Raw genomic sequence first — 12,056 nt, 5'->3', positions numbered from 1 at the left:
CGACTATGTGTATGCTAGCAATATTTAATAGAAATTTAACGGAATCAGTTTATAAAAGACTTCATTATGAAATTTTTAAACTGTATTGGCACCAGGAGAAAAAAATAAAATTAACAAAATTATATGGTGATGGATTCACAAAACCACTGTAATAAAATGAGTTAATCACCTATACACTACTAGTGTAAAATTTTTTTTACACTAATAATTAATTATATTCTTTAATTGTGTCATGTCACTATAAATAGATTTACTTTTAACAGTAATATAACTCAAATAAAGAATATAATTAGTTATTAGTATAAAAGAATTTTACACGAATAGTATATACAGTAGAAACTCTTTAAATTAATACTTGGTAAATTAATAAACTCTCTAAAATAATAAATTTGTCCGGTCCCGACTTAGGCCAATGTAAAAAATTAAAAAACTCGATAAAATAATTAGATAATAATTTTTCGGGAGATTCTTTTATAATTTTTTGTCCCAAGAAAATCATAAATTAATAATTCATAGAAACTGGAAAAAATATATTACACTCTAAATAAGAATACATTGAACACATTTGTTCCTCTTGTTTACATTTACTGTACTTCAAAAATCATTATTGATTTCCAATACATATGTACTTCAAAAGTCATTACGTATTGATTTTCAATGCATATGTACTTCAAAAGTTACTAATTTACGTTGAGTCTCAAGGTTTGTTGTAACGTAATTCTAAGAGGTATAGACTAATTTGCATTTTTATTTGGTATATACAATATAATTACTTAAAAACTCTTTAAATTAATAATATTAATTTATTGATAAATTAATAACTCTCTAAATTAATAAATTTTTCCGGTCTTCATATTATTAATTTAAAAAGTTTTTATTATAGAAGATTAACTTCTAAATTCATATAGAGGGAAGGAGGGGGAGTAGAGGCATAGAAAAACATAGAATGAACATGTTCCCTGTAAAAGTAAAACTCACTCTTTTCCTTACCCTTTATCTTCCCTGTAATTATTAGGCTAAGAAAGTGACAATGACCAATAGACCTATTCATTTGAAATTTCCGATGTTTACCAAAAGAAGGAAACAAATCATTAAAACTTATTGTGATTTGTCACAAGTTTGACATTTTACAGTCACATGTTTGACAATAATATTGGAAGGTTATTTTATGTTACTATGTTAAAAGCTTTAACTGAATCATTAACAAAAGAAGAAAGGATTTGAATGTAGAGAATTTTAACTTTATCCTCCAACTCCAACGACTAATACATTGAATAAATAAGCATTTTTTTTGGAAGAAAAAAAAAGCAGGAAGAAAGAATCTTACCCGAATATTGGCATAGAAAGAGAAAAGGTAACCAACCAAGTGTGGACAATTATGTCATAATCAACGCAAATCTTTACAATTAAGTGCGATTACCAAGATTTTGTGCTGTAAAAAATTTTAGAACTCAGAAAAAAAAATATTATTTGAAAACTAATATAAATGATAGTGGTTTGGACCCTTAATTAAGTTTTTTAGAATTTGGATCATATCATATATGAAATAAATCATATTGTTGATTAAAAAATATCCACTTTACATATTTTACAGTTTACGAAAAAATTGACATCAAATTGATAAATACTCGTTTTAATAATTTTAATGTTTTAATTTTTTTAATTAATGATTGAAATGAAATCGAACTTAATATATCTAGTTTATAATTTATGTAAAAATTAATAACTTTTATTTATAAAAATTAACACAAAACTTTTAAAAATTAAAAATAAAGAAGGTAATTAATAAAGTAATCGGATAATAAAGAGGATAAAAAGTAGAAAAATCACATTATTATCGATCGAGTGAGGTATTCTATTTATTATTTTTATAAAGGTCACAATGTCTAATGTAGAAAGAGAAAATTTTCATCAATGTACAAAGATGAAACATTATTATTAATTATAAATTTGACTATAATATTTTTTTTGGCCTTATCGTATGAATTCTTCAGCTTACCGAGCCAGTTACTATTAGTTTTAGCAGATGGCTTGAATCCAACATGTAATTTTTTTCCCTATAAATTATCTCCATAACATATGAACACATTGTACCTACTACTATGCTAACTCATTAGGTTAATTTGACTATAGTATTCATAATTACCTTATTTTAAATTCAAAAGTAATTATCTAACAAAAAAAAAGTCCAAAAATAATTTGTTATGCACTAAATTTTGTATGACAAATCTTTATTGTTTTTATATTAAAGGAATTGGTAAAAGGGTAGAATCGAAAACTCTTCATACTATATTGATGATTGATAAGGTCTAAAAATAATTATTAAAGGTATAGCGACTACTAATAAGTCTATCTTATGGACCTAAGTTCAAGAAGATTAGTATAAATAATGATGTATAAAGAGAGAAAAATATATTTTTGTATTTATTACATTATTAATAATATTGATTTGTATGGAATCGAGGATTGACTCGAAAATTATAATGTCTTTTGTAAATATACTTCATTTTGTCCCTTACGAACAAATATGGTCAAGGATTACTCCTTTTATTATCAAATGTAAAAATAATATGTTTTGAATTTTTCATATAAGTATAATTCAAGTTAGAAAGAAGATGTGTATAAAGATCATGAGAATGAAGACTTATTGGACAAGGACTTGAAGCAATGGAATTATCCATATATTTCTATGTAGTTACAATTTTAATATTTTTTATTTTATTTTTTTCCATAATTTTTAGTTAAAAAATTTGAAGTGTCGAGTTTGTTGAGGTAATGACTTTTGATTATTATTTTAATCATGATATTAATTTAATTATGATAAAAATTATATTTTATCCTTAATTAGTGTTTTTTTTAATTTAAGTACCAAAACTAGTATAAATTAATTATCCATTTTTCAACCTAATATTTCTCTAAGCTTATTTATTCTTTATCAATAACTTTAATCATTAAAAGTTGGCTAAGTATTTGTTATAACTTTTAAGACACTAATATTAGTTAATACAAATGGTAGTGACTTGTATTATTTAAAACAGATGTTTAAAATTTAAATTATAACCTTAAATATAAAATACATTATGTTAAGAGAAAAATATTTATTATATTTAATTTTACTGTTCTCAATAAAGATTTTCGACAACGAATAGTTCATATTAATACAGTAAAAATAAAACTTATAAGGCTGAAAAACTTGACTTTGACGATTATTTTGGGGGGAAAAAACGTTTTTCTATTAACTTTTCGTAATTAAACTTGAGTTTGATTTCTTTGAATTTTTAACTAGGTTGTATACTGTTCTAAAGAAGAAGAAAAAAACTAGGTTGTGTCAAACTTGGACACTTATTCCAGCAAGTAATTAAAAAGTCATTCTCCTCCACCACCCCATTGGCATTATGGCATGAAATGCGGTGCCTAGCTCAATATTCCATTTTTAATTTTGGAGCTTTTAGAAATGTTAAAGTTTTAGGGTTTTTTTAAGCTTTAAATCACACGATCTCACAACACAGCCATATGAACATGATATAATATCCTCTAATCACAATATTTATAATATTATGATTGTTTCATTTTATAATAGCTTTTTGAAATTAAAATATAATTAATATTAATTTGATAAATTGTATTAACTTAACTTTTTTTTTTCAAAAAAAAAGTATCGTACCTTATTATAACTTTTTTACTCGATCACTCTTCGTATTAAATATTAATTACATATATAGTAAATATTGATAATTGATTATCGTCATTAGTCATTATTTACATTATTTCATCGCTTTCATTTATCGTACAAGAACACAATTTTATTTTATTTATTTTGTCTTTTGTTTCACTTAGTAAAAAGTTTGTGTCTTATTGTTTAGCATTAAGAAAAGTAATAGATTGTTGGAAGTAAAATTGTATTTGACATTCATTCTTCTAATTGAAATAAGTTTAGTCAAGCAATCGTATATTATATTTGTATGACTTTTTTTTTAAAGTTAATATATATATATATATATATATATAATTTTTGATTGAATAATAATTTAAAATTATTTTATATGGTTGGTATATCATTTATTATTAAAAAAATATTTTAAACTAATTATAAGTTACGTTAGATAATAATTTTGAAGATAATTAATGTAAAAAACTTAAAAAAATTTATTATGAATTTTTTATTTTTATATTGTCAATACATGTACTATTTTTCCTTAAAATACTGCTAAATTAATTTTTTTTTAAGCATAAACTTAAATTTTTTTTACCTTGTTACCTCTTTTTCCTCAAGAATAATAATAAGATATTATTATACTTTATTGTCTCTTCAACCTTTTTTTTTTAGTTTATGTCAATAAATAATTACTGTTCTTAGTATGCTTTACAAAATTAATATTTATAAATAAAATATTTTTAATATATAAATTATCCATAGTTAAACTTTGTAATAAATACATATTAATGAAAGAGTAGGAATTAAATTAGTTTAAGAATCTGTCTGGTTTAAAGGAGTGAAAGAAATTAAAATCTTTTATTTTATTTAGAGGAGAAAAAATAATTATATTTTATTTATTTTATTCACAAAGAGAGGGGGAGAAGAATGTTAACGACCAATTATCTTTGTATTCTTATAATTTTATATTTAAAAATATCAGTAAAATATTTTGAACATTATACCAAAAATATTTTTAAAGTCTTTTTCTATTATCTAAATTTCTCCAATACTTAAGGAGGGTTAAAATTAGACAAGGAAGAATTTTACTCTCTTTCATTTCTCACCCCACATAAGTTCTAACAAGAAAAATTTATTAAAAAAAATGTAATCATTTTTAACTTCTTATTTGTTTATTAAATTGTTAAGTCAGTGTTTTTCACATCTGTTAGTCTCATGTTAGTATGTTACACCTTTAATTTTTTTATAAGTTCTTAAAATATAATTTATTTTTCTACCTTAAAGTCATCGTTAGGGATAACAAATAGTGATTTTAATTTAAGTTTTAGGGGATGAAAATAAGAAAAAAAAATTATGGGACCAAAAATAAAATTTACTCATTTGATAAAACAAAAATAATATTTACAAATTTTAAAATGATGAAAAATTAAGAAATTTTTTTTAGAAACTAAAATCAAAACTCACTTATTTTATAATAACAGAAAACATATCTAAGTGGTCACTAGGATCAATCTAATAGTTGGAGAAAAAAGGTTAAGATAGAAACGAGAAGACTTAAGTTTAATGATTGTTACATCTTTGTAATTTTTTTTTATGAATATAAAAATTATATTTAAACCTTAAAATTAATATTAAAGAATTGAAATTGCGAATTGACAAAATAAATAACAAAATTTTAATTTAACTAAAAAAATGTAACATATTCTCGTTAAATAATATATTCTTAAAATGTTTTTTTAATATTAAAGTAATTATTGTAATTTATTTATAAAAAATTGTTAAGAACACATTTTGACACACTGTTTTAAGGGTATTATTTCTAATTAGTTAAAATTTATTAAAAAATATAAAAATCGATGAATTTCACATTCTATTTAATAATTTTTCATAATTTTATATTTTTTAATAAATTTTAACGAATAAAAGATAATATATTAAAATGAATATATTACTTTTCTCTTATATGTAATTATAATAAAGGCACACACTTTTTTCATGTAACATTTATTAGATTATAATAATGACCTACTTCATTATTTATAATTTTTTATTGATTTATATATTAATAAATATAAAGGAATTTATTTGAAGTAAAAATAAAAATTGAAATGGAGATAAAAGGTGTAGCGTAGTAGTGAATAGAAAGGATTAGGATGGGAATGGAAGAGAATGATTGGAGGTTGGAATTTACATGGTTTGACCAATGCACTACGGTTGGACAATCCCTCTTTTCTCCCTCACCACTCACCAGCTAAGACTTAAGAGCTATCCATCCTCATACATGAATCCACTGACAGTTTCTACAACAAGGTGCCTTCTATTATAATTTCTCTTTTGACTTAATCTCATCCTTTTATATTTTCCTCACTCATTAAATATCACATACATAATCATATATAAAAAAATATCATTACACTACAATATATATATATATATATATATATATATATATATATATATATAATTATAATAATTTTAATATTAATTTTAAATAAAATTTAAATAATAATTTTATATATTACTATAATTTATATGATATATTTTAATAATATACTAACATATATTATATTTATTGTATAGGTAAACATAATTTTTATTGATGATTTTTTTTATCATTAAATAATATATGCCATTATATGATAATTTTTTTACAATAATTTCCTTTCTAATTCTAACTTAAGTATGTTTTTAATTATGTAAAAAAAATATATTTTTGTTTTATTTTTAAATTCAAAACTATTATTTTTATTTTTGTGAATGAATAAATTTTACTTTTCTTATTTTATTTCATTTATTTAATATTTAAAAATAATTATTCTTAATTTTTTAACATTTATTTTAAGACATAAATAATATTTATTTTATGATTAAATTTTTTGTTACAGAAATCACGTGTTGGCATGACGTCGTTCTATAATTTACATTAATTAATAAAGTTAATTAACATTATTTAATTGCATTTATTTTATTTATAAAATAAACTTTTATTTTATTGAAACTTAATATAAAAAAATAAAGGAGTCATGAAAATAAACTCTCAATTAAATGAAAGATATTTTAGAAGATGATAATATTAAATAAGGTCAAATTTGTTAAAAATTATTTATATTTAATATCAACATCTATGTATTGTTTTTTTTTTTGCTTGTATTCAGGATTGGAAGAAGTGTCATCTTTCGAGACAAATGTGCAAGTAAATAACCTAAGTCATCAAAAAATATTTTAAGAATTTACACTGTGTTTATTAAATAATAAAGAAATAAAAAGGAAAAAGGAGAGAAGATTTTTTTATAGAAAAACAGTGGGTAGTAAATAAAGTGCAAAATTGAGATTGTTTAGTAAGAGTTAAGTGGGAAAAGGATAAATTTTCATTTGATATATATTGGATCAAATAAAAAAGATAAATTTTATAAATTTCGCCCATACATAATTGATTATATAAATTTATTTTAATATCATAGACAATACCTTTCATTAAAAATTTTACAAATTTAATCTTATATATTTTGGAATATGAGATTAAGTCTAATTCAACTTACAACTTATTTATAAGTTGAATTGATAAAAAATAAAATAGTTAAAACTTATGTTTCAAACAAAAAGAATTATTTGATATTGGTTTAATAATATAAAAAAAGTCATTTGTTTTGCCAAAAAAACTTCAAATTGATAGAAAAGACCTAACATATACCTTTTAAAAAAGAGTAAAAATTTGTTTTAAGTCTCACTTATAGTTAAGTAGACCTTGCTTGTAATGTAAGAGTTTTATATTATTACTATATCATTACTATTATCAAGTTGATGGTTTGAGTGGTTCCAAATTTAATCTTCTTAAATAAAGTTTGAAATTTAAGTTTTATGTATGAAAAAATGTGATTGAAAGAAAAAATCTCTCTAAAGATAATCAATTTAATTTTTTTAACAATAATTAATCATTAAGGAAACTTGTGATATACTCCATAGTTATTAATAAAAAAATTTATCATCGGTATATGTACGGTCATTACTAGAATTTATTTTATTACATGTGACTTTTCTTGCGAATTTTTATGAAAAATTCGCAGGAAACGTTGTTCCTACAAATTTTACTACAAAATTTTATCTGCAGGTAATACCTTCGTGGATAATATATTTTTACAAATTTTAAAATTCGCAGGAAATTTTCCTGCGAAATTTCTTGCGAAAAAATTCGCAGGAAAGTTTTCTGCAAAAAAAAATTGCAGGAAAGTTTTCCTGCAAAAAAATTTGCAGGTGCAAAAAAAAAATCGCAGGAAAGTTTTCCTGCAAAAAAAAAATCGCAGGAAACTCTGCAGGAATATTTTTTACGAAAAAAATTAAAAAAATTACTATAAATTCTATCAATAATTCTTCAACTTTCAAATGCTCACAATGAATTCATCCAAAAGTAATCTTTTAAATTCTAAGATTGTAGATTATAAGCTAACACTTAACCATACAAATCAACTTGTAAGGCAAGTCTTGCCCCAACTTATATACTCTTTGATTATTTTATTTTCAATCGATGTGGGACTTGAAGTTTTTTTTTTTAAATATTAAACTTATAAATTTAAATATTTTTTTTCCTGCGGATTAAAATTTGCTGGAAAATTTGCGGGAAAAGTTACCTGCAAATTTTTTCTATCATTTAGTAAACATTACTTGCGAATTTATTTTCGTAAGAAAATCTGCAAGAAACAAAATAAAATTCTTACAATATTTTCTACAAATTTTTACCATGAAAAAAATTTCTATGATCATTAAAATTGTAGCAAAATTTGTAAGAAATAATATCTGTAAATTATTTTTCGCAAAAAAATTCTGTGATTTTTTTTAAAGAAAATTCGCAGGAAAATAAAACTTTTCTTGTAGTGAGTTTCCAACAATTAATTTTGTGTGTTAAATTATAAGGTTTTAAATGTAAATTAAAATATAATATATAGTGTTCAACTAGCTCTTGGAACTTTTTTTTTTTTTTTTTGAACACTAGGTCCTGATTCCTTTTCGTGATTGATTCAAAACCATGCGTATATTTTATGCAAATAACAATCCCATCAGTTATCTACATTCACACATATTTGAGCACGTGAATAAAATGTTTTTCTTCTTTGTTCTTTTATCAATTAATGGCATAATGTCTGAATAATAAGGATTGAATGACCCGTTGTGATAGAAGTCAAGTATAACCATAGACGAATCTTTAGACTTTAGGAATTAAAATCAAGAAGAATGTCATACATCTCCATCTGCCAAATCTTATATGTGTGTGATGATGATCTATATCACAGACTTGTGTATACATTTTGCAGTAATTTAGTCTCTCACCGGAAAGCTTATTACCACCGCCTAAAGATCTTGGATCTCAACTCATGCAGAAGTCTATCTCAACGATGTACTATGGAGAAAATTTATTTATTTTTTTTATTTTTTTATTAATATTGGTTGACATAAATAATAGTAATTTGTATTATTTAATTAAGTTGTTCAATATATGAATCCTAATCTTAAATATAAAATAAATTATGTTAAAAGAGAATACTCATCTTGTATAATGAGTTCACAGTCCTTGATGGAGATTAACTTTTAGAGTTGAATATTTTGTACTAATATTATGCTTATAAAAAAGAAATACTACCTCTCCTCTTAATTATAAGCTACAAATTATATTTCTTTTCCTAATTATAATTTATAAGCAACAAATAATTTTTTTATATCCCTAATTGCTAACTCTATTTTCTATTTATTTACCTATAATTAATATTAAATATAATAATTACTACGAAGAGTATTTTAGAATAAAATTATAATTTATGACATGATTAATTAAAAATAATAAAATTAATTTTTTTATCTTGATAATTTATTTTATATTACTTATAATTAAAAAATCAGATGTAATATATATATATTTTTTTTATAGAACAAAGATGTTGCATTTCAAAATTAATCAAAGTGTCATAAATAAACGTTCATCAATAATTTATAATAATAACCGTACATAAATATTATTGCATTTTTTTTACAATATAATATTAATAAATTGAGTATAGCTATTCAGAAATTGATACTAAGAACATTACATAAAAAATCAACAAAGGAATTGAGTTAATACTTTTTTAAGTAAAAGTTTAGGTGATTTGAGTCTTCAAGGCTTATTAGGTACAAAGTAAACCTCAAAACTTTATGAGTATTTATAGAAATATTTGTAGATTAATTATCAACAATGTCTTTATATTAGTAGAAATGAAACTCACATCCTTTTGAATATAAGTTGGTTCTTGATAATTGTTAAATATGTCTATAATTTTTATCTAATTTAGGCAATTATTCAATATATTTTATATTTTCAGAGTCTTTTTTTTTTGTCACCAATACGTAGTTAGAGTTAATTTTATTTAAAGAATGAAATTGTTTAATCTTAGGTACCTTTAATAGTTTTCTTTGTTAAAGTTTTGAAACACAAAGATAAGGGAACTTGAAGATATAGAAGATTTAGCTCAAGCTCACTCCAAGCTAACCAACTAGGTGCTTTGAATGAATTTTTTCAAAGGAATTTGCTTAAAGTGACGCTATTACTCGCTTTGAGCGAGCTTACACAAAAACCACCATTAGGAGCATCTATTGGCTTGCTTAAGTGACATAACTACTTGCTTAAGTGACACAACTACTTGGTCTAAGCGAACCAACAAAATGAAGAATTTGCTTTAAAGCAACCAAGAAGAGCTCACCGAGCAAGGTAAGTTAGAGGCAACCCCCAAAAATTGATGGCTCACTTAGCGAGCCATTTGGGCGCTTTGAGTGAGTATAATTGGGCAAAAGCCCATTTGAGTTATTATAAATTACTAAATTAGGTTTTCACAAGAAGTCATGTACCTTACTTTTTACGAATACAATTTTAGAGAGATTAGATAAAGTTCTTACAAGATCATTTTTTGTAATCACGGATTGCTCAAAGATCTCTCTTTTCTTATGTAATCTTTATTCATGAGCGATTAAGTATTTACTTTTGGGGATTGAGGTAGCTATTGTACTCACATAATTCTCTATGTTTTATTCAATAAAATATCTTTATTCAGTTAATCATTTTACTTAATACTTTATGTTTGTTGTGGTTTGATAAACCAATTCTAGATTTTATAATTTTAATTATGGTTGAAAAACCCTTTTAGAATTACAATCTTGGTAAAACACTGATAACACTTATTACTACAAATAAAATTAGCCTTATGAGTTAATTTTTGGTCCTTAACCTTAACGCAAGTTGTTTAACAAAGATTATTAAGAATTTGATATTTTTCATAAACAATCTAAAATTTATCGCCTAAAAAATAGTTTAAATATAAGTGTGAGCTATTAAATTAAATGTATACTTTCTAACATTGAATGAAAATTTAAGAGGATTTACATGGAGAAAGTTAGTGAAATCAATTTTTAATTGTTCTCATTATATAAATTCAAATTCTTCATTAGTCTTGTTTTGATAATAAGTCTGTTGACATCATTAGTGTCATTGCGTTTGAGGTATTATCCACTTTGGCACTCGTTGGGCCATCACAATTTTATCTTTGAAAAGATCTCTTAGTGGGTTAAGGGAGGAAGATGTTTATAAAGTACCCTTAGCCTTGATTCCCAAGCAATGTGTAACTTTTAGACATACTGGAACAAGTCTCCCAATTGAAGCTAAGGGGCAAGAGTGACTTAAGCCCTCATTCTAAAACTAATGTTCCCACCATAAGTCAATTAACATCATTAGGATCACCGCGTCTAAGGTATTTTCTGCTTTGACACTCGTTAAGCTATCATGATTTTATTCTTAAAAAGGCATCGCGGTGGCTTAAAGGAAGAGAGTGATTATAAACTATCTTTGATCTCAACTCCTAAGAGATGCAAAACTTTTAGGCATATCGGAACAAACTCCCTTCTAAATCAATTTTCATCAACTTGTTGATGTCGTCGGGTTGACACCAATTTTGCACAACTTAGTACCAAAGTATTATGTTATGATCCATGACCGTGCTTGAAGGTTGCAGAAGGTATCTAAAGCCATTTCAAAACCCATCTTCTAGAGTGCTTCTTGGTTGACTGAGGAGAGGGTAATGAGGTCCATGGCTGATAAGGGATCAAAACCCTTGTTGAAAAATGTGCTAGTATCAACAACATAATTACCTTATTTAGGCCTAGATTTTTTGTGGTGAGAACCCTTAGGTCTTTTTCCACGGTGCCTCTCTTTATCTTTATGAGACATGTGAGTTACATTTTTGGCAACAAGGTTCAAGACACCTCGAGAACCAAATCCTTGGGCGACAACAACTTTGACGCTTTCTACTCAAAGTTGAATTTTGGGCCATGAATTTTGTGACGTATTTCCTCATTGAGGACTTATCGATTCTCGATTTATCACCAG

This window comes from Cajanus cajan, chromosome 7 (genome assembly GCF_000230855.2).
Source record: "Cajanus cajan strain Asha chromosome 7, NIPB_CcT2T_4, whole genome shotgun sequence".
NCBI classification, from domain to species: Eukaryota; Viridiplantae; Streptophyta; class Magnoliopsida; order Fabales; family Fabaceae; genus Cajanus; species Cajanus cajan.
The sequence above is the reverse complement of the archived record's forward strand: the minus strand, read 5'-3'. Positions refer to the sequence as shown.